Source organism: Aedes aegypti, chromosome 2, assembly GCF_002204515.2.
Source record: "Aedes aegypti strain LVP_AGWG chromosome 2, AaegL5.0 Primary Assembly, whole genome shotgun sequence".
NCBI classification, from domain to species: Eukaryota; Metazoa; Arthropoda; class Insecta; order Diptera; family Culicidae; genus Aedes; species Aedes aegypti.
This window is the reverse complement of record NC_035108.1, coordinates 193910648-193934782: the sequence shown is the minus strand read 5'-3', so window position 1 is coordinate 193934782 and position 24135 is coordinate 193910648. Positions and strand designations below refer to the sequence as shown.

Here is a 24135-nt window from a genome sequence, read left to right as displayed (position 1 = left end):
ACACTGTATAGCAACTAACCCAACAAATCTTTTAGAACGTTCCTTAGCCAATCCCCAAGAGTATCATTTAAAAAGCTATTTGGGTATTCCAGCGATCTTTACTCTAGCTATTTCTCAACGGATTCATCCTGGTCTTCATCAATTTTATCCTCTATAAAATCAGTGGAAAAATCATTCAAGGATACTTTCAAGACGTTTCTTTGGGAATTTCTCTGTAGAGATGCACGAGTTCTTAAAAATATTGTTTTAAAGATTCCTTTCTTTTATTTTTTTTTCAAATCCTCTTCCAAATACACTCTGTTTCTCTCCATTTTTTTTTGCTGCAGCAAGTTTTTGCAGAGTTTATTCTAGCATTTCATTCCAGAGATCTTCAATAGCTTCACCGGTGACTCAATCGATAATTGCTACAAGGAATTTTAGTGCACAGTGGTCCAGAAATCAGTTTTACGCGGAAAGATGAATTTTGAGCTTTAAAATGAAACATTAGACGAAAACAGTCTTTCACAAAGTTGTATGTATTAGGTAGGCACTTTGTTTGGTATTATTGAAAATTAGTTTTAGTTTAGTTTTTGTTTCGCCGCCAGAGCGAATGCTCGGTTTACGCGTTTTGCTGGGCAGTGCAATCCGGAAGCCCAAGCATCCGGTTTTTATTTTCACCGGAGAGAGTGTTTGGTTTTCACGTTTTACTGGGCAGTGTGATTTGAAAGCCAAAGCCAGTGTTGACCAGACTTATTTCCCCGAAATTCGAATTGTGAAGCCATGAACTGTTATAACTGTGCGTTGTATTTCTGAGATGGAGGGGGGAGGTGGTTGGGCTTCAGTGTTGCACATGGGATCCGACAGTTTCGATCTCGGTGGGCTGCAATTCAAGTTTCGGTGAAATGATTCGCACTCACTCACTCACTCATTTCATTTCACCGAAACTTGAATTGTGGCTCTCTGGGATCAAAATTGATCGATTCTGTGTGCAGTACTCAAGCTTAACCATCTGATTTTCTATCTTAGGAGGATAGAGCATGGTTGTAGTAGTTCGTGGCTTCGTAAAATCGGAAAATGTTATTTTCGGGGAAACGAGTCTGAACAACACTGGCCAAAGCATGAGATTTTGTTTTTTTTTTCTCCGCCGTTTTGAGTTTTCGGTATTCACGTTTTGCTGGGCCACAATGAACCACGACTTGATCGATGTTGCTGTAGACTTGTAGAGTATGTACTGTGCTAGTTCTCACTCTGCATGGATTTCGGTCACACGATTTACTGTAGTTTAAAATTCGATTCATATCTTGAATATGATTTATCTTATAGAAATTTAGCTTAGTTAAAAAGAGTTTGAATGTAATACATACACTCTCGTGCAAAAGTTTGGGTTCACCCCCCCAAATACATGCAAAAGTGTTCTGTCCATATTTCTGTGATAATCCGTCCAACTGAAACTCTTTAAGCCGCATTCGAAAGGCAATGGTTCCTGGAGTCAAATCATTATTCTTCATAAACGTAACATCAAGAGCGACAACACAAAGCGGTGCACTTTGCTTCAAGTCATTCGCGTCGATCACTCATTATTCATTACGATAGATAGGTACTGTTGTAAAGTACGTGGCTCTCAATCAGAAGGATCTTGATTCGAATCTTGCTATAGCAAATCTTGTTTTTTTTTTGTTTTCATTTTATCGGAAATATAAATAGATCCGAAATGGATGCGCGAATCATGATTTTCGAGCACTCAGCTGCAACTTGTGTCGCTTTACGACAATCTGACTCATGATATCGTGAGTCCAAATCATGGTGTATTTTCATAAGATGAAAACACACTGGAATCATGATATCCGGGTGCATAATCATGATTTTGGATTTTGATTTCTACCCGTGTGCGTTAAATATTTATGTTAAGTTTGGTTAAGTCAATTGAAAACGGAAATTTCTCTTATAAGCAAGGGAAATCAACTCACCTGTAAACATTCCGAACTCCTACGTCAAATGAAATGTAATCTGTTGTGAATAATATTCGAATAAAAGCCTTATTAAGTTTTATCAAATTAGAATGAAAGTGTTGCGTAATATAGAACACCTAAATATAAAATCTAATACAATTTTTGGAAATGATACTAACAGGCATCCGAATTCTCACTCACTCTCACGATAATGGATTTATCCCTCACAGCAATGTTCAGCGATAACCTGCCTTGCAATTTTATCCGTCCACAAAACAAAGCAAAAATAGATAATTGCACATTTCCGCAGCTGTGAGAAGTTTGTTTTCTCTTTCACCGATCCATGGAGAACTTTTCCTGTATCCATCGCCACGAGCAGCAGTTGCTTTTATGCACCAAATTAACTACTATTTTCGTCAAGTTGGTGTGGCAGCGTGGCGTGTGGTTAGCGTGCGTGATTAGCGATTGTTTTTAGCAATGTTCTAGGTTCGAATCCCGTCGCCGGTACTAGTTTTTGTTTATCCATATAGTGATAATTCTCGGGGCGGTTGGTGAGCGAAAATATGATGGCGTGAAAAAAAATTATCTCCAGAGTGGAAAGATTTTCGGTTATCCTCCATCGTAGCTCCAGGGAAAATTAGTGTGAGCGAAAAAAGATGTTCACGTGAGGAAGCGGAAAAGCTTTCTCCTTTCTCCTTCTCCAAATATTCAAAACCCTGGATACTAACAAAAGTATTAAAAAAAGCTACAACAACGTCCAACATTATGATAGCATGTTATTCTCAGCTTTTCTAACTAACTACACTAAGAAAACAATGAAGAATAACTGGATAAGAGCCTTATAAGTCAGCTAGCAAAACCTACAAGAAGGTTCTTAGACTGCTAAAAGACCCGGCTGGAAAAACATGTGTACAAATGTTTCCAGTTTGAGAAAAGTCAGTCGTTTGAACAAGACCTAAGAATTTCCAAGAAATCGAATTCAGCTTGCCTAGTTGTGACTTTACTCTTTCTCATGAAGAAATTTTTGAATGTTAACTTAGTACACATTTCGCATTATGTACGGACATAAATAGCATCTATGGTTGAACCAAATTTCATTTCATATAGTAACGATTCTCTGTCTTTCAGTTCGTACCCAAGTAACCACAAGCATTATAACATTGCACGTATTCTACTGCATATCAACACCATTAATGCAACATTGCTTTTATTCAACAAATTTCAAGAGCTGTCAAGCAATAAAGCATTAACCCTACATTACAAATGTATCAATGTACTAACATCACTTTATAAATTGTACTGCTGCATTAATATTACTTTATAAGTTGCTTCATTGCTTTATCGTCCTTTTTGCATTAATTTAACTGTAAAAGTGCCCTTTTCCACTTTTAAACTACTTTAATGGTAGGCTTACGGCAATGCAGCTGCATTATATATGCAATTATATAATGCTCCATGGTTACTTGGGTAGTACCATAACAACAGAATTGTTTCAATTGATTCGGTCTTTTCAAATCTCCAGGAGTAGGATGGATTTATTATGCATTACTCCAGAAGACATACCTACAACGATTACTAATTTTGATAATTAATTAGTCCAAGTAGACGAATGACTTAGACCTTAGAAAATTTAAAAATGTTTTACTGCTTACTACGTTTTTAAAGATTTACACGAGTAAAGGATCATTCTCCTTTCAGTGTTTTTTCTGAGCCTTTCTCTAAGACGCTGAATCTGTAAAGATTCTTAGAAACTCTTGCAAATCAAGCAGCTCCCGGCTGAACACATGATGAAAAACCAATATATTGAGTTTTCCGCTAAATCACGAGTTAACACCGCCGGAGCTGCCTGGAAATCTCTGACAAGTGGCAACGCAACAGCAGTGCTGGGGGTCGCAAACTCAAGATTTCCATCTGAACCAGGTGATTTGATTTTCGGTACCCCTTTCCGATGCCGTCTCGACGCCATGAATGTGTCTATCAGAAGCATTTTTCCCCAATACACCGCGCTCGAGACTTGTCACCCGTCAACGGAACGCGTTCCAATCCATCCGAACGTGCCTGAAATACGGAAAACTCTCCGCCACCAGCATCAGTCAGTCACTTTCACGTGTCATCCCGTTTTCGACAATTTTTTTTAATATTCATGGATGAGTTCACCTGAATTTGATGATGTATCGAACGCCCTCATCGCGTGTGATTGCTTCGTCTGGGGCCTCCTTCCTCGAAGCAGGCAGCCCCTCTGGCAAAGATTGCGGCTTTCTTCGGGACAAAATATTTGCTTTTCATGACTGGGATTAAAAAAAGAAACTCTGAAAGTGAAAAATCTCCTCGTGCCTGTCCGTCTCCTGACGATGTGGCAAGAAAGCTAGGCTTCCATCGTGACATGTTTGTCTATTTACGGAGACAGTAGCGAATTCGTAATGTTTTGCACCTCTGCTCCTGCTGCCCTCCTGGAAATCACGAACGAACGTCGAATAATTGGGAATACATTTTAGCGCCCAGTTTCGCTTATCTGTGGCGAGCTTTTCAGCGACGGAGGCCTTCAAACAAAGCGAAAACCACGCCGAAGAGGATCCGCGAAGGAAAAGCAATCTTCCAAATGCAAAATCGCTTTTTGTCTCGCGGTTGTGGGCGGGGGTGAGTCTTCCACATACCACATAGGCACAGGCCTAATCTTCATCGCACTCACGCACGCACCTTGCTGTTTCGAAACGAAAAAAAAATCTGCCAAAAAACAGGAACGTGATCTAGGATAAAAATAAAAATTCACTTCACACGAGATGGCTCAGAGAGGACCCACACCCAGTCAAGTTTCTATACGTCCTTGCTAGGATGGCAAGTAAGCTCCCAAATTGGTGCGGATTGCGGAGTGAAGTAGGGAAATAAAATAAATTGTAAATTGAAAACGTAACTCATGCGAAATATTATTTCCCGAAATTCAATTTTTTGCTCTCATCGATGTTATCTCGTCTCGGGTGTTGTTTGGCTGGTGAAAACGTGTTGGTCTATGACTGAATCTGGTGACTTCTTGCATGGTGAAAGTTCAATCATAACCACAAGTGGCTATACGCATTCGAAAATGCGCATATGAATATCATTGTCTTCAATGTAACAACTTTTGATGTCACTTTTCAATCCCACAGAAATCATATAAGAGGTCGTAGATTGATTCGATTCCCAATAGGTTCACAAGAAGACTTCAAATGTTCCCATGGGTTTGCAGGAATTACCTGGGCTATTCAGGCGTTACTACGAGATTCCCTAATACAAATAAGTTTACCCAAATTGCCTATGGGACTCCAATGAGTTGCCAATTATTCCCATAGATCCGTGAAGTTGCAGAGAGCTTCTCAGGTGTTCTCAAGGGGTTAGAAAAGGGTTACCAGGGGTACCAGAGACGTTCTTGAAAGTTCCAGAGAGGTTTCTTAGGAGAAGTCAGGTATTCCCATGAGATTCCACAAGGATTTCTAGACGTTATCGAGAAGTGTTCCGGATGAGAAGATGCCGGAAATCGATGTATACCTTGAGTTGTAAAATGGCGTCAAACATCGGTTTCATGCTCTACTCCTCGGTCTCGTTCGTAATACGGATATTACTCGGATTTCACGTGATTAACAAACTGGAAGTTTGTTCAAATTTTCAAGAGCACATATCTAGAGAACCAGACATCCGTTTGATCTAAAATGTCAATCAATTGGTCACTCGATACATTTGCTGATTGAACGGATTTATGGTTCCCTAGATTCGCGCTCTTCAAAATTTGAGGTTTGGCTTCGACTTATCTTCATCTTGAAAGGTGGAAGCAGCACGACACCGAACATCTGAATGCCGTTTAGGTCACATACTCGCGCCTGTTCACGGCAGTGGAAAAATGACTAAGGAACAGTAGCAACCAATCAGTTTTTACTTTATGGGAAGTTGGAGAAGACGTTCAACAATTGGTAAAGATGGTTTATTAGCAGAGCCAACAAAGTATAATTTCGGGAACATCAACTGTCCTCTATCACCTGTAGTAAACGAATTTGTGTGAATTTTTCAAGTCGGATTTGTTAGTGAACTACGAACCAGATATCTAAAATACGCCTTATTCTCTCGGCTAAAAATCATGTATTCATCAAATAGATGAAGCTACTGAATTCTAGATCTTTCTAGTATTCGAAAACTACATAAGACTAAAGTCTGAGGAAATCATGTCAATTTGGAGGATTAGTATACCTTCAAAAAATTTGAAATCAATCGACATTAACTACTTCAGCTCAATTTCGTAAACTTTCCACCGAAAATCATCGATTTTCTCACAGTATCATCATTCTAGAAAACAGCCTCCTCACTGTTTGTGATATTCCAAAACTGCCCAAAGTATAAATCATTCGTCTGTGTGATATACACTGCCCGTCACATTTTGTGGTCCATCTTCCCTGGCACATTTATTCGCAGAAACACTCACCTCCTCGAGGAAGCAATAAAACCCACTATTCATCTACTACAGACGACTGGAACCGACGACCAGTCCGATCAACGTGTTCGCCCTCGACGACCGGACCAGCAAGGAAGATTTTTTTCTTCCTTCCCAAAACGACTCAAACGAGCTCGAGCATCATGCTCTCCATCTTATACTCCATTTCAACACATCCGGTCCACCCATACCTCGCTGCAGCAGTCCTATCCCGACTCGTACTTGCCGTACAGTTCGTCCTGGTCACAGAAAGCAGTCACGTTCCAGATAGCAAAAGATAAAGATTGTCAAAAAATTCCTCCTTCTCCCCACGGCCAGCGTTCCTCGCTCACTTCGTCGGGATGTGCTCTAACCTCAACCGAAACTTCAATTCCCATTTCGTGGACCAGTAGCAACCGACATCTACGGAGGGAAAAAAATCCTGACAAAGACGCGCCAGCTTTTCCTCTTGCTGTGTAGCTCCTCTTCTGCCGTATCCTCGGAAAAACAAGAAGAAGCAAAGCGAGCAAGCATCCAAGTAAAGCACCTAGCTGTCTCCATGGGCGTAGCCAGGATTTCCGTCAGAAGGGGGATGAGCGACCTCAATGGTTCATACATGAATTTCACGCCAAAGGAGTCATTGCTACATAATGAAGCACGATATGTCTGAAACAGACGATTATAAAAATTAAATTTAAAATATTTCATCGGTGGAATTTTTATTTTTCCTGTTTTTAGCTATTTTCCATACTAAAACTCATGAAAACCACGTCACCGATAGAATATTTTGAAATCTTCCGATTATGAAAATATAGACCAAATTCTGATCTTTGCAAGAAAAATTCGATGTACATTCGAATTTTATAATCGTCTGGTTCAGACATACCGAAGGGGTCGGTAGTCTGAATCATTAAGCTATGAAGGACATCCAGCCCTCGTTTCTTCCATAGTGTGAATCTGAACCATGTATGGTTCATTAACCAGCTTGAGAAAAACAACCCACACTGAAGAAAGTCTGAAGACTCGATTGGTGTGCCATTGACCGGAAATTTGAGCTTGGCCAGCTATTGATACGGGATAGGATTTCATACAGTTCTTCCAAGAATTTCCCAAAACAGATTCTACCAGCATTTTGTTCAGTTTCCAAGTGTCCCGCAAATAGTTTTTGAAAGTTTCTGTGTATGTTGTTCCTTCAAAGAGTTATACAAGAAATTTCTCAACGTATATTAAGAAATGTAGGGTAGAAGCACCGGTTTCGACCATAATTCCAAAATTTGACACTGTTCTACCTAGAAAACCTGTTCTACTGCTCTACATAGAAAGGCTAGTTGTTTCCGCGGATACGATCCAGTAGGGAACAATTACACGAAAGGAGATACGTTCGAATTCAAGGTTGATGAGTTACATGCATGACCTGATTTGCTACTCATCACATAGTAACGCACTTGCTCTAGTGTCGATTTACGAAAAATCGCTTAAAGGTAACGCGAAAAATATTCGTATGGCGAAATGCGTCAAACGAATTATTTCTTAAAATTGGGAACTATTTTCGAAAAAATATTTGGTACCGGTTGTACGTTATGACCTACCTTATGATTACCTACCAAATATTTTTTCGATTATAGCTTTCATTTACGAGCAATTTGAAGTTAGATGCCTTTACCATTCAAAATGAAACGAGAAAACTTTTGCTGATCAACTGTGGGCAAAGCAGGTAATCCATTTCAGACTGAGTTGTACATGGAAATGATGTCATATTTATACTCCGCTCTTCCTCATAGAACTTGTATAGAATGTTCTAGTAGTGTATTGTTGTATGTAATAATGGCTTGAAAGCTAACTGTCATACAATTGATGGATTGAACATTCTGGAACTGTCAGACAATGATACAATGTAAAGAAGGTAAACAATAACAATGTTGCAATCAGGCAGCGTTGCCAACCTTCCAGATTTGTCTGCAATATTTTAGATTTTTGAGGTCCCATTTTACAAAAATCTGGAAGATACAGATATTTTTTTAAATGAATTTGTAAGGTTTTGTAAATAATTTGTAAGGTATGCATAGTTTAGTTAGCAAATTAATGGAGTATCTATTTTTTTGTGTATTTCAGGTATGCTATATGAATGTATGAGGAGTTGAGCTTAAAGCGATGAACAGGTAAGTAAAGTGTTGCTAGTTTGGTGGTAAATTTGTGTGAGTTTTGTGGCCTCAACTTGAGAGGCACTTTCATCCACTGATGTGGTTCGGAATGATGCATCCCAGTGACTTGTTGTGGGCCACAACAGTAGTCCTCATTAAATCAAGTTTAAATCTTGAACCAAACTTTCTTATATGAGGAAACTTGAAAATGCGTTCTTCAGTAAATGTTTACAAAATGTTGTAATGCACAACTTTGCCGAATACACATTTATTCTAACTTTTCATTTGAGCTCAGTACATTGAATCTGAAAGTGTTAATTTAGGGTGGACCAAAAAACAGTTTTTTCGGTCTAGCTTTTTTGTTTCCAGTTTTACGTGAATGTGATCTTCTTGTAATTCTTGTCGTGTGTCATTTCGAAGTTATAAGTAAATTTAACTGAAAAACTATTGAATCACTAGATGCCAATAACCCACAGAGTTGATTCGATATATTTTTTGCGGGATTCGAAAAGTCATACATTAGGCAACTTGAGATGCAAACATTGTAAAAACATAATATTTCTAAATTGCAAAAATTTACTTAAAAAATACCTGTTAAATTGTCGATTCGGACCGTTTAGCAATGTGATTATTCAGTTTATCTGCAATATCTGGCCGGCACTGGTTTTGGGTGGTCTATATTAATCAACAAGGTTTCAATGCCAAAAGATTTTTCTGTTCCGGTCCGATAGTTTTCATAGAAATATGGATCGGTAATCAAATCTTAAGCCATTTTTTATACCAAGAAGCATTTAAAGAAGATGGACACTGTGTATATAATATATAAAAAAGTGGTCAATAAAATATTAATACATTCGCTATAGCTTCAGCATTTTAAGCAATAACAAAAAGTTCAAAATACCGACACATCGATAAAAGTAAACAATAATAAATTGGGAACTAAAAAAATCTACCGATATCCTTATACAAAAACTAAAAAAATTCTAAAACCAAATGCTCTTATACTAGCCGGAACAGGTGCTTTTACCCTATTGCTTTTAATTACAAAGCATACGTCTTAGATTATACAAATTATGTTTTTAGAAATCCAAAAACAAGTGTACTTCCTAGAGAAATCACAGGATATTTATCCGGACTAAAATGTGGGATGTAAGTGATCTTGATTGGTGTTTTGTAAACTTATTTTGAACTAGATGACCGAAAAACTTTGTTCTGTCCGGTAGTAGAATAATGTGAGACGGGGTTGGTGGTCTAATGGCTACCACTTCTGCTTCATAAGCAATAGGTCTTGGGTTCAATCCTAGACCCGTCCCTTTTCTCGTACTTTGTAGTTGTATCTTTCACTTGCTTCTATCTACCACCCTTAGGGCCCTATTTTATAAGAAAAGTCGATCAAAATGACTCGACTGGATCACTGTCGACCAGAAACTTTGCTCGACTCGGCTCTGTCACTCGAGTTGACTAGACTGACTCCATGTGACTAGATTACTATGGCAGTCGACGGGTGACATCTGAAGTATGCATGCTTACTTTGATCGACAGTGGTTACAGACGAGTCACATAAATCTGCTCGATTTACAAAATAGACCCCTTAATATATCACAGTTGATCTATCACAGTTCATAGCATTTGCTAGAACCCGAGACGGACAGAAATGAACCGTTTCCCTACGCTTCCATTCTTTCATCCTTACAGCACGCCTTTCCTTATGCCTGATACTTAGGCAGTCTGCTAACCAAACCAGCAAGCCTCTCTGCCATAAAAATTACCCCACCCCTTCAGCCTTGCCGCCTGAACTGGCGTAGACGCAGTGGTATATACGGTCCGCCGTGGGAGCAAGTTGAATGCATCATCAACTCCATCCCTTCCCCTCATTGATCTGCATTCTGACGTGGCAGGCGCCATTGTTGCCTAAAAATAGAAGATCACCAGCACTTATACACTGCGGGTGCCTGTTAATCCCAAGCAGTCATCTGGTTGATTCCTTGTGTAAGTGCAGCTGATCTGGCGGTACTGGAGTAGCAACCATGTGAAACAAAATTCTACTAAAAAAGTGTACGTTTCGTACCCCTGTTTTTCTTAATTTTCCCATGAAGTCCATCAACTTTTTGTACGCACTATCACGTCGGAATTGAAGTGTTCCTAATTGTGAAAGAATCAAGTAAATCCGTTGACTCGTTCTTAAGTTATTTCGTGACATACAACACCAAAAGATTACGGCTTGCAGCCACAATTAGAAGCGTATAACTTAATTGATCAACTCTTCTGAATGTGACTGCAAGCAGAAATCAAAAATACAAAAATAAAATTACAATGCAAAATGTTATTAATTCCTAGAGGTTTATTTTTTAAGGTAACCATTGAAAAATTTTGAATTCCCGTAATTTCGGAATTTATTAGATTTTCAATAAAATAATCAATTTTGTTTAAATTAAAATGTTTTAACAATTGATAATGAAGAGGAAGTAACGTTCTACGATGATAAGTTCTTATAACATTATGGAATAGCGTAGTTCAAAAATGGTTCTAATGAAGGAACTAATTAAAAAATGTTAATCCTGACTAATAAAACTATGGCAAACCTATAAGGTATAAAATTTGAGTAAAATAAACTACACAAATCCTAAAAACGCAATTACCTCTTAAGACACTTTTTGAAAAACACGAATCACACTATTATTTCTGTAGCTAGAAGTTTTTCATGAAAAAAGACGAGAGCAATTACGAAATCTCTGAATGAGTTTTGAGAAAATCTTTAGTAGAATTCTGATGTTTCGTTGCCCTTCAAGAATTATCCAAAAAGTTTATTATGACCTCCTGATTACGCCTCTATCTAGCACAAAACCGGAAAAGTCGAAGACAGCAGCGTCAGCCGCTTCACCAGAACTCCGGAAAGGAGAAAAAAAAGAACCTCTAAGCAGAGATCCTTCGGCAGAAGCGGCAGCTTCGAGTGAAGAAAAAAAAATTAAATGAAAACTTTTGAAATAAATTTTAAACTTGTTCTCCCATAAACACCCTCTCCGGGGCTGGCTGGCGAACTGTCCAACTGTGTCGTACCCCTTTCCACCACCACCACCACCACCAGAACGCGGGAAAGTCTTTGTTTTTCTCCTTTCGATTCTGCTGCTGCTGCTTCGTGTAGTCGTAGTTTATGTGGGCGGAGGAGGAGGAGGACATTGCAAAGTTGTGCTATCCTTCGAGAGTATTGCTATTTTCCTGTCTTTTTTTCTGCTTCGATGCTGAGTGAGATCGTGAGTGAAGGAGTTTAGTTTTTTTTCTTTCAGTTCAGTGTTTGTTCTATCTGGTTCTGGTATTGGAATGCTTTTCCTATCAGTTATAATACTTGGGGATGGGAGTTGGGAGGAGGGTGGTTTGGATCAAGTACAAATCGTGACCGAAACGAGAAGCAATTGGTCAGCAAATGGGATTGGTTGGTGGCTTTTCTTTTTCAGCTGTCGATGGCGGTTTTGTTCAAGTAGTAATCAAACGTTAAAGCTTGACTTTACAACAACTGTGACAATTTTTATATCAGAATATGCTACAAAGCAAAGCCGTGCTGAAGGTGCATGGGTTTGATTCCCGGTCGGTGCAGGATCTTATGGAATGGAAATCTCCTTGACTTCCCTGGGCATAGAGTATCATCATACCAGCCTATTGGACAAGAATTTTAGCAGGTTTTATTTTCAGTAGTGATCAACTGATCGTTTCCTGTTTGCTTCGACCTCAACGAAATTTGGAATAACCAAACCGGCTCTTAAAAGTCAAGACAAATCAAGAATTATTTTGTTTTGATAAAAATGTGCAAATATCAATTTTAACAGCTATACTTTGAACAGGTTAATATGGACATCAACATCAAAGCATTATCCTTGAGATAAAAAAAAATCTTGTTCACCATGTATCTAAAATCATGTTTCTACTTTCAAAAAGTATTCTACTTGAAAATACAACAAGTGTCCACTCCAAGTTTCGTTCCCGCCCTATCAGATTGCGCTTGCAGCAAGCAATCACTTCTGTTTGAGCTCCCCCAAATTTTTGGCTTCCACATTAATGCTCTGAAAATGGGTCAACACCTCTAATCTGGAATCGTTCATCTTGGTCATATACCTTCCCTGGCCATGCTTTACCTGCAAGGCTACGAGTGGCACTCACCCAGAATACAGTTTTTGAGGTGGCAATATGGATTTTCCTTTCATATGTTTTCCTTGGAAGCGTGTTTATGGTGGAATAAAATGGAGAGCCTGCGATTCTTGAGAAACTAGTTCTGTTCAAAGTTGTACATTATTTCATTGCGGCATACAGTATTTGTGATTATAAGACTAATCATACTAGTTTGCCATTTTCAGAATTATCATTGAAGAATAACCAACTTTTACAGCTTTCACTAGCAACTTTGTCAAAAAAAAAAAAAACGTACAAACACGAGTCGAAATGAACATCTCACTAATCTGGCTGACAACAGCTCATAAAACTGGAATCCCATCATTGTCTGCACCACATCGTCGTCGTTGGGTAACCCAATACGAATTTTCCGTACATACAGTCATGGACTCCGTCTCTCATCCTGCCGGTGAAGATTTCCTACCGCAGACCGCCACTGCCGGATCGAGACAGTAGCAGCGCCATCAACTTACGTAGAGGTGCTAGGTGTAGAATGCGCCATCGGGGTAAACGCGCTGCCGCAATGTCTTCAAGATAAAATGTTCTTCTTCTTTCTGGCGTTACGCCCCCACTGGAACAGAGCCTGCTTCTCAGCTTAGTATTCTTATGAGCACTTCCACAGTTATTAACTGAGAGCTTACTATGCCAATGACCATTTTTGCATGCGTATATCGTGTGGCAGGTACGATGATACTTTATGACCTGGGAAGTCGAGAAAATTTCCAACCAGAAGAGATCCTTGACCGGTGGGATTCGAACCCACGACCCTCAGCTTGGTCTTGTTGAATAGCTGCGCGTTTACCGCTACGGCTATCTGGGTCCCATTCGATAAAATAATATGTATTTTATTCAAATTGGGTTATTTAAAACCGTTCAAATTTAATTCTTGCTACGGAAAAACATTTGGCACTTGGCACTAAGTTTTGAGTGGAATACAACTGTTTTAATCCAAGGTACATAATTCACCAACTTTTTTATGAGATTTTTATTTATAGGCGCTCCCCAAAAATGATTTACTTGCATGTTACATGAATATCACCAAAAAGGGTATCTTGCAAATATTTCCAACTTCTAGGTGGAACTATTCTAGGATTCAGATAAGCCAAAAACAATCTGGTATCCGAAACGCCACCTAAGGAATATCGGAAGTGGCCCATTTCGCATAAGGTCGTTTCACATACAGACGTTTGGCATAAAGCAGTTTCATACACGAACAGTTGGCGTTTCAAAAATGGCATATAATTCTTATTACGCCAAATGTCCATTATGCCAAACGTCCGTATGCGAATCGTTTATATGCAAAACGTATTTATGCGAAATATCTCATCCCCAAGAATATCACGTGGTTAACAGTTAACTATCAAAGCCTCAACTGAAATAGTTAGTGCTTATTAAATAGTTTACTACAATGCAAGCATTACATGTCGATGGTTAATGGTTAGTTATTAAAAGTGTTTATGTAACTTTTTATTTAAGTTAAGTTTTTTTTAAGACAACTCGATATTTTCTATAACTCGATGGAGTTTTCTGTCCTTTGGAATATCCTCACACCGTACTCAATAAGTCGATATTTCCATAACTTGATATCTCCACTAGTCGATGTCACGTGAGAGGTAAATTTCTGTCCATAACTCGATATTTATTTAAAAACCCTTCTTATTTGGGAAAACTTGGACTTAAGCCCTCAGTACACTCTTTGCCAAGTGTGCAAATTTTTCCACACGCATAAACTAACACTTCAATATCCACTTGACACTTCAGATGTTTTGTCATTGTTGAGACCGATGTTTGCATGTTGGTCTATGCGTGCGGAAAAATTTGCACACTTGACAAACAGTGTACTGAGGGCTTTACTCTTGTTTTGAGTTGAATAAATACTTAAAAGTTGTGATGAAAGTTGAAAAACATGAAAGTAAAAATATTGACTTTCAGTAAAAATTTGTTTTAGAAATTTGTTCATTCTATTTTGTGATTTTTTTTGTCGACATATACTATAACTCAATAATTCCATAAGTCGATGGTCCCTTGAATATCGAGTTATGCATAGTCTTCACATTACTTATTTTTTTTTAAACACAATTCAATCAAAGAGATCAAAGAAAGGCCTCTGTGATTATGCTACTTTTCTCCGAGTGTCGTTTCCCTGAAAGTCATTTCATTGAACGCCAGTTCTTCGAATAATCCTTTTCCCTGAATGCCATTTCACCGAACGACCCGTTTCTCTATGTTAAATTTTGCATTTTTATGTCTTTTTGAAGACACTCGGGTAGAATTGAAGAGCAATTGAAATTAAAAAAAAAAATCTATGACATTTGGTCGAATGACCACGCATGGACATATCGTCAAATGGACATTTGATCGAAAGGAATTCAATAACTATAGAAAGCATATGATATTTGATTGAAAGGATTTTAAGTTGAACATTTAGTCGAATATAGGTGGGCTTTGGTGCATTTTATATGTTCGATACTGTATGCTAGGACAACATGAGAGAGTGTAAGAAATACACTGTACTGGTACTCGTATTTCTTGAACAATCATCAAACCTTCCACAAATTTAAGGCTTGATGGTTATGACAAATATTTTGGATTTCCAGTTGATCACTCAGACTACCCCACGTAACCTTTGACGTTACTTTATGTCATTTTTATCATTAAGGCTTCTTCTGTGAGTCGCTGAACAAGCTCAAATTCAGTCAACTCTCCATAACTCGATATTGTTGAGACCATCGAGTTAAGGAGGTATCGATTTGCAGAACACAAAACCAGTGAAACTGCGATTCAAGGGATCATCGAGTTAGCCATGGAAACCAACTATTACTATGGTTCTCTATCTCGATATCGAGTTACAGAATATCGAATCAGGAAGAGTTGACTGTAGAACAAGTCAACTTTTGTCTCATAAGTCGGCTAGTCCTATCTCACGCGATACACAGGATGAACACAATTCACGTGTTTGATTATTTTTGATTCAATTAATTATCAACTTATTATCAATAGAAGAGCTCGATTCCGCTATCAAAGCCACATGTTGGCCCAAGGAATGTTATTCAGCTGGAAGTCACAAGTTACTTCAAGAACTGTTCCATCGCCTACTGTATTTGGTCTGGTCCCCGCATTCCAAATTCTTACCCACAATCATTTGGGTAAAGATCAGCAGTTATAGATAAAAAAAAGAACGATGACATTTTGAAAGAATAATAAATTTAATTATGTTTCATATTCAAATAACCGAGCGACATGAATGTTTAGGTGGATTTTTTTTTCTGAAGAATGATGATATTTTGAAATAATGATAAATTCAACATATCAAACGTTAAGAAACTAAAATTTATAACTTTATTTTAGTGTTATACAAATTTGGGTGAAAAGAAACGTCTTATCTCCGATTTCCAGAATGGTTACAGCATAAGAAGATGTTCAAGAATAATTTATCCTATGTATACTACATTGTAAAGCGTAGGTGATCATTATCTTGTTAATAGATTCGTTATAGACCTCTGATGAAAAGTACGTCTGCCCAAAATAAATTTGAGTTCATCCATTGTGCAAAAATTCTAGCTCGATTGTATATCTGTTGATATGAACGATTTTTTGATCAACCAATTCTAAATAATTTTTCTACGAAATGTTCTGGTCATTCGACCAAACGACCAACCCTTAAAACTAGTATTGCAAGTTACCTCACAGGGCGGTAAAAAATAAGCGTTGAAACGTAAAATGAATGAAACTTTTATCACGCATTTTTTTACACTATAAAGCACTGAAACACCTCAAATGACATATGTTATCTTGAGAGAAAGGAGACAGACCACTGACAGTTGGCATGTTTTCTTGCCTTCTTTCTTTAATTCTTGGGTTGTGCGCAACGGTCAGTGAACTTATTTTGGTCAAAATCATTTTCACTTCTTGTTGTTCACTGTGAAAAAGGATATGAATACAAAAAAGTCAATAGCAGTTTATCAAAGCAAAACTGTATGGGTATTCAGCTTTTTAAAATGTGAAATCAGCAAAAAACACCTAGAAATTTTTATTACGTTTACTTGACTTTTGACCATTTTTCAAGCTTAGCCCTTCGAATGTGCGGTTTTCCAGTGACAGTTGATGACAGGTTTCCTTGACTTCTGGGAGCTTGCAATCAACGCCAGCTGTCTCCTCTCTCTCAGATTTCAACCAATTGTATGGTATGAGAAACGATTTTTAATCTAAGAATAGTTTGAATTTTGAACCAAAATAAAATGCCTTTAAGATACATTGCTAACGACGTCTTTCTACTTTTGGAAATAAACAAATTATCAAAGAGCTTCATTGTTTGAAAAATAAAATCCACATTCTACCAACTTTAAGAAAAACGTGAAGTTGTATAAGGCTTTTTCCCATGTTGTATCGAAGATGCAACACTTGCGGTATTTGGAGACACTCCCTTTTATGTTCTTCAAAAGTTAAAATATTTAGATGTAAGAATTAATAATTTTTATTTATTTAGTTAACATTTGAACAGATAACACTGAATCAACAATTTCACGCCACAATACTCGATTCGTGGCCGCATCTCTCCATCCTCGGTTCTGCCCCACACTCGCCATGCCGATGTAAAAATTTAAATGTATCTAAATAAATAAGTTACAACAATAAAAACCATTTCGGTTTATGAAAATTGAATCAAATTCCTTAGTTCGGAATACAGCATCTGATAAAGGAAATACTCTGGAAACATCATTTTCTTTATGATATGCTTTTGCTGCCAAAATAAGTATGAGAACAGAAATAAAACTGATGTTAAATCTGAACAATTGGACGATATTTGAACTGAGGTAGCTTATGAAGATAGTTTGAAATCAAATTTGAAGTTGTTTGTCTTCAACTTATGTTAGGATGTGAAAAGTTTATTATTATCAAAGAAAAACATTTCGTTTGTGATTGAGGATTAGGATGCAGCGTATTTTGCATAAATCCTTAAAACCGAAAATTCTTTTGCTTTTTTGTTTAAAATCTCATGAAAAGAGAAACCTCAGAGTTTGAGATAAAAATATTAAGATTTAGGAGCGGCGCAAGCGACTTAAAGGATTTTCATGTGTTATAATATTACTAGTCGAGTCGTTATTACTTTTGAACACGTGATTAGAAAAATCGTTTAAAATTATATGTTAAAATTCAAGTTATGTCTGACGTGCTGTGTAAATTTCATTAAAATAGGTTTTGTAAATAATTGAGATCTAAGCCTGCATTTTGTACGGAAAATCGAAAAAGTTGCAAATGTTTTGTCCAATACTATATATATATATATATATATATATATATATATATATATATATATATATATATATATATATATATATATATATATATATATATATATATATATATATATATATATATATATATATATATATATATATATATATATATATATATATATATATATTATTAAAAAAAAATTTAGCTTTCGCTTTAACTATTAACTGATAAAAAAGTAAAAAAGGTATTTTTCGTGAAAATTACAGTTTTTTGGTAAGTGTTTGTTAAATAACTGAATCTAAACGGTTGTTAAAATGCTGTTTACACTAATAACTATCAACACAGACAGCTAAATTATATCTAAGAGCATGCAAAAATATATGAAATCGAGTGTTCATGAAGTTATGGTCAAACAGAAAAGTTGTATTTTTTAGTAAAGTTTGGAAAAAAAATGGAGAAAACTACTTTAAATTAAGATCAGTTTAAATTTTGGGCAAATTGTATATTCCTCAAACATTTCATGAATTTAATCATGAAAAGGATTGTGCTAAAATTTTCAAAATTGGTTGGGAAATAACAATGTTATGTAGACTTCAAGAAAAGGAGTTGAGAGGATTTTTTTAAAAATAATCCGCGCCCTGTTGTGGGTTTATATTCCAACTAACAAAATTTTAGTGTAATTTTCATAATAACTTTAACTATATTCTAATTTCCTGTAATAAAACAAATAAAAATAATATACTTATAAAAATCCTAATACTCGACATGGCAAACAAAAAAACATGTCAAATTGATAAGTGAAGCAAAAATACTTCAATATATACAATTTTAATGAGAGTTTGAGATTTTGACTGTCATTTATTCTTAATCGAATAATTTTGCAATAGTTTCTCAGAAACCATCGGTGAAATCCAAATCAACAAGGATTCGAACATGGTGTCCGTTCGTGAGGTTGCTCAAAATTTATCCCAAGAACAGATTTTATTATCCAAATTCAAACTTAAGTGCTCATTTTGGGGAAATAGTTGAATTTGTATTAGTTATTAGGAAATTTAAAAAATGCCTTTATATACATAGGCGTTCAATGCTTTTTATATGTAATTGTTTTCTTTTCGCAAATATTCATATTCAGGAAATCCTTACACGGTGCGTAAAGTTTTCTAACAATAATTGCAATGACAAGTGATCAATTTCCCCCCGAAATATAAACAAATTATATATAATTTCTTCGATATGTTTGCCTCACTATAATAACAGTTTTCAGTAATTGCTAGTGGAAAGTAAGAAGGACATGTCCTACGTTAAAAAAATACCTGAGTAGGACAGTCAAAAGTTTGTCCAAGCCATTATTCAACACGATGTGACATCATTTCTACATAATTCCAACAGTCAGATGTAGACTTTCTTGGATTAACTGTCATGGGTATTCCTGGGAATATTTCTTGATAAATAACTGGAATATCCATTTGGGAAAGATAAATACGGAAATCATTCTAAAGATCATGCTAAGAATTCTGTAAATATCTTTCTCGGACCCGGCCCAGGACCATATGAAAATTGTAAGTATACCCATAAGTACACCAAGCTCTTTAAAAATCCTGTTCTGGAATCTGTAAGAATGGTGTATACGATTTTAATCAAAGCTTGGTAAAAAAAAACATAAAAAAATCTTACCTAATCAAATCAGAACCATGGACCTAGCCCAAGATTTTTCTTAAATGCCGTACAGGATTCTGTAAGAATTGTGCTAAGGATTCCGTCAAAATCATGCATACAAGTTCTGCTCTGTAATCTTTGAGACAGCTACCGAAAAAAATGTTGCAGATTTACTGCTTTACCTATAATTCCAGGGATTGTTCTCTATTTTCATGGAAATCATGTTAAGGATTCTGTGAGAATCCTGCCCGTTATTTTTGGACAAAAATCAAAATTTTTGTGAAAATTCTGGCCAGGACTCTGAAAACGAAAATCCAGCACAGGATCGTGTGAATTTCATAACTAAAAATCTGGTACTACGATTCAGTGAATTTTAGTTTGATCAAACAGTCTACCAGTTTGATAGAAATTTAGATTTGTTCATAAAATATTGAAGATAGTCATAGTAGAAAAAATGTTGTCGTATTTCTAATCAACTAAGTGCTGTTATTGAAATATTATTGAAATAATTTTGAGTTATTATTGAGTAAACTTAGAGGAATCAAATTTTAATGTACAACATTATGAACAGAAAATATGCAAAAATAATTAAAAACTGTAGGCTTGGTATGATTCAATTATAAATTAAAAAGTCTTGAAATTGAAATTTAGCGGCGTCTGTCGACTAGGCGTATTGTGCCGCGGGGTGTGGGTTCGATTCCCGCTCCAGTCGGTGAAAACTTTTCGTCAAACGAAAAATTCATCACTGGGCTACTGGGTGTTTCGTGTTGTCCGTTGCCTAATGTTAGTGATCGTTCAGTCTGTGCAGCCTATGTGCTGAAGACGGTGTAAATTGTCTTTTAAAAACAGTCCCTTTCAATTTGCTGTCTAGGATTCCACAAATCTGTTATTTTTTGGACTTCCATGGACATAAAGATCTAGCAAACTTTTATCCTACCCATGGGTTTGAAAGTGGGCGCTCTTCTGAAAATAACGTTTTCAAAGTCACAGCTCAAATCAAATTTGTCCTTAGGGGGTGCATATTACCCCATCTTCCCTTACATCAGGAGCAAGCTCCTTCCAGAACCGTTACCCGAAAATAGACCCCAAGAAAAAGTCGTCGCAAGGAGCACACGGTGCTGAGTCGACGTGTCTTCTCCTCATTGAATTGAACACGAGCAGATGTAACTGCTCACTAACAGTCACAAACGAAGGTGGCATTCTAGTGTAATACTTATTCCTTGTCTGGATGGGTTTTTCGGGTCCGATGAATGAGGGTTGCAGCTGTCGTCTTCGTTGGTCGCTTCTTCACTGTGTTCCATATCGAGAGTTAGGCCACTAATTGCGATGGAGACGCGTGGTGGTTCATGAAATCCAATCAAAATCCCATTGCCTTTGGTTAAGCCTGATTGCTGCTTCAAATTACACCGAATTCGCTTCAATCACACTTGGATTAGACTCTTCTCGTATGGATGATCACACCGGCTCTCGGCTTACGGCTGATAAAAATGCATTCTCGCACAAACTGTGTGGACATTTCACTCTCTTTGATTCACTGATGGCGCGCGTTTTGATTAGGCACAATTGGTTTGATTTAATATAGGCAACTTCCTTTTGTAGCGTTTTCATTGCTGCTTTTTATTTTCCTAGTTAGATATGTAGTAAGTGCAGACAATTGAGAACACACAGACGTCAGATGACAATTTTCGCGCACTCTGTTTCATCACTTTGCTATCGTACACTGTTGCTTTATCGGATAAAATAACAAAAAAAAAACGGCTCGATTCTCTCTCTGCTGGCGTATCTGTTTATTTTCGTTGGCTCATCACCTTGCCTTATCACACACAAACCGACCGGTCGTATTTTTATTGGTACGAGATACGCGCCTTTCTATCGCCGTTTCTGTTTTGTTTCAATCATTTGGCTTCTCTTATCACTAAACAATCACCGACAACTGATTACACTCCGATTGGACGCCGTATGGTCTATCTATCTACCGAGAACTGCTTTTTTGATTGTGCGTAGTATTTGCATCCGAATTTCACAACTGATACAAATTATAAAGCGATCTCACAGAATATGTTTTAAACAAAACATTCCACCAAAAACGACCAACGCTCCACTATACCGAAACCTGAAACAACGACAAAACCCTCCTACATCCCGAAAAGGAAACCCCAAAAAATCCCCAAAAAACATTCACCTTTAGAGACGGAGTACGCAACACCGATACTGTCACTCTACGAAAGATACACAACAACTGAGCACGATAAACAGCTAGGGAAGCGGTTTCGACTCCTGGTTCTAGTGCTTCAGCATGCTGTTCCGTTGTCCCTGCTGCTGTTGCTACGAACACGATGCCGCAAAAAAAAACGCCGCCACCGCGCCATCCACAATACATTCATGCATAGGGAGAGCATAGTATGGGTAGGTATGCGTGTGCAGCATGCCTTCTACCGCTTATGCTTATGCTCGCTGCCAGGGATGCCAGGCCAGAAGACATTTCTACCGTTGGAAGAAAATTGGAAGTATTTTGGAGACACATCTGAAATTATGCAGATATTTGAAAGATTATTTTAAATTATTGGATTTTTTTTTCAATTTATGAATTATAAAAAAAATATTGGTGGACCTTTGGTAGCATGCCCCAGTTAAGAAGGATGTACCGATATTAGAACCTAATAACATGTATTATGTGTTTCAATTGTGTTGATTTGTACCGTGTCTTAAAGTTAATTGTTTTATCGAAATAACACGAGCTCTAGATGTTTTTTTTTTTATTTTAAGATTTTGCAATTGTGCAAGTTAGCAAAGACTTCATTAACCAAACGTTCAAACATTAGTTTATTTATAGGTAACCATGGAGCATTATATCATTGATTATATAATAGGTACCGTTAGCCTAACATTAAAGTAGTTTAAAAGTGGGAAAGGGTTCTCATACAGTTATAAACTAATGCAAGCAAGTCCATAATGCAGTCAAGCTATTGATAATCAAATATTAGTGCGACAGTGATACAATGATTGTTTTGTAATGTAAAGTTAATGCTTTATTGGCTTTATTTTCAATTTTGTTGATGTGCAGTAGAATACGTGCAATATTATAATGCTTGTGCTTTTCTTGGATTATTGCTGTCCAAACCAATAGAATGTGTGTTGCCCTATTCAGAAACTCAACAAAAATTACATTTTAAATAGGAATCATCGTGTTAATTCACTAAATCATTGACATCAGTGTAATGATCGATGCTTGTGAAAGACTTCAATTTATTATTTTCTTAAAGATAATCAAAATGATCAAGAAAGTTCCAAAAGAACCGTGCTTTTCAAAATTATTGTTCTATTTCCCTGTTCAATGATTTAAGATGAAGATAAATCGAAGCCAAACCTCAAAATTACAAGAGCACAAATCTGGAGAACCAAACATCCGTTTAAGCTGAAAACCTTATCGATTGGTTATTAGCTGGTGGTGGCCAATCGATTTTGTTTTCAGCTCAAACAGGTGTTCGGTTCTCCAGATTTGCGCTCTTAAAAATTTGAAGTTTGGGTTCGATTCATCTTCACCTTAAGCTGTATGAAATTCTCAGGATGTAAACGATTAGCAACGTTTCATTAACTTGTGTAGCATTTTTCACTCAAAACTTGTTCATTCCAGAGAAATCGATAAGGTGAATTTGCCCTGACAGTTCATATTACCCCAGACACCAATATGAATTGACAGTTACCGCAACTCTTCTGGAGCATTTTCGCAATGGTAGAAATCCTTCCGGAGATTCAATCAGAACAAAATTCTTCAGATATTAATCGAAGAATTCTCTCGAAGATTCTTCTAGAGTTTCTTACTGAAATTCTTGCAAATATTCCTCGTGCAATTCTTATTGTCAGTGAGGCAAAAAAAATGTATGAGCATACTCAGTATATTTTTAAAATGTATCACTACCAAGCACGATCAAAGCAAGCACAGAAAAAAACATCCCATCTGTCCACGATCGTCAATGTATCGCATGTTGTAACAAGTCTGATAAATGGAAGCAGCGATCATGAGCCCAGAAAGCGATGATAAAATCCATTTTCCTCGCTTGTTTACCGTTGGGGGTAGGTGTTTTATTTTACTAGCACGATAAACAATTCACGAACTTCCAATACCAATAGTGTACCCCAGGTTTGGAGCATGTTTTGAGGGGTTTTATCATGCACTGCTATCCCCTCAATCTGATCAAAGTTGTAGCAGTTTACGATCAACAGTCTCTCATAATGTGCAGCATATTATGATAGTAACATAGAGCGATACGTGAGAGATTCTCTCAATTTTCTCAGGATTCAATCCCTGATCACTACTCTTTCTAAAAGAATGGAGCGAAAGTAGTAATATATACAATATATACAATAATATACAATAGTCAGTTGGTTCGACTCGCAAAGTTCATGAATTCCCGGAGAAGCTATTCTTTATATGTTTTTTTAATTGCAGAGAAAACATTCTAAGGATGCTTTTAAATCATTGAGCTGCCGGTAAAAATACAGTCGTTTCTCCACATCTCGATATCGAAGGGAGAGATCGAAATAAAGAACATTAATTTAATGAACAGTAGATTGA

The 24135-nt window shown here is 36.9% G+C and overlaps 1 protein-coding gene across 2 annotated transcripts in view; it reads right to left on the bottom strand.

The window, feature by feature from the left end:
• The window catches only part of LOC5573007 (DNA N6-methyl adenine demethylase), a 486750-nt gene extending 464829 nt beyond the window's left edge, over nucleotides 1-21921 (bottom strand). The window contains exon 1 of one of the 2 annotated variants that reach the window (XM_021843564.1): nucleotides 21742-21921. The gene's annotated coding sequence lies outside the window, so the exon portion shown is untranslated. The remainder of the gene's footprint in view (nucleotides 1-21741) is intronic. The other variant, XM_021843565.1, reaches the window with a different exon arrangement.
• Between the last annotated feature and the right edge of the window lie 2214 nt (nucleotides 21922-24135).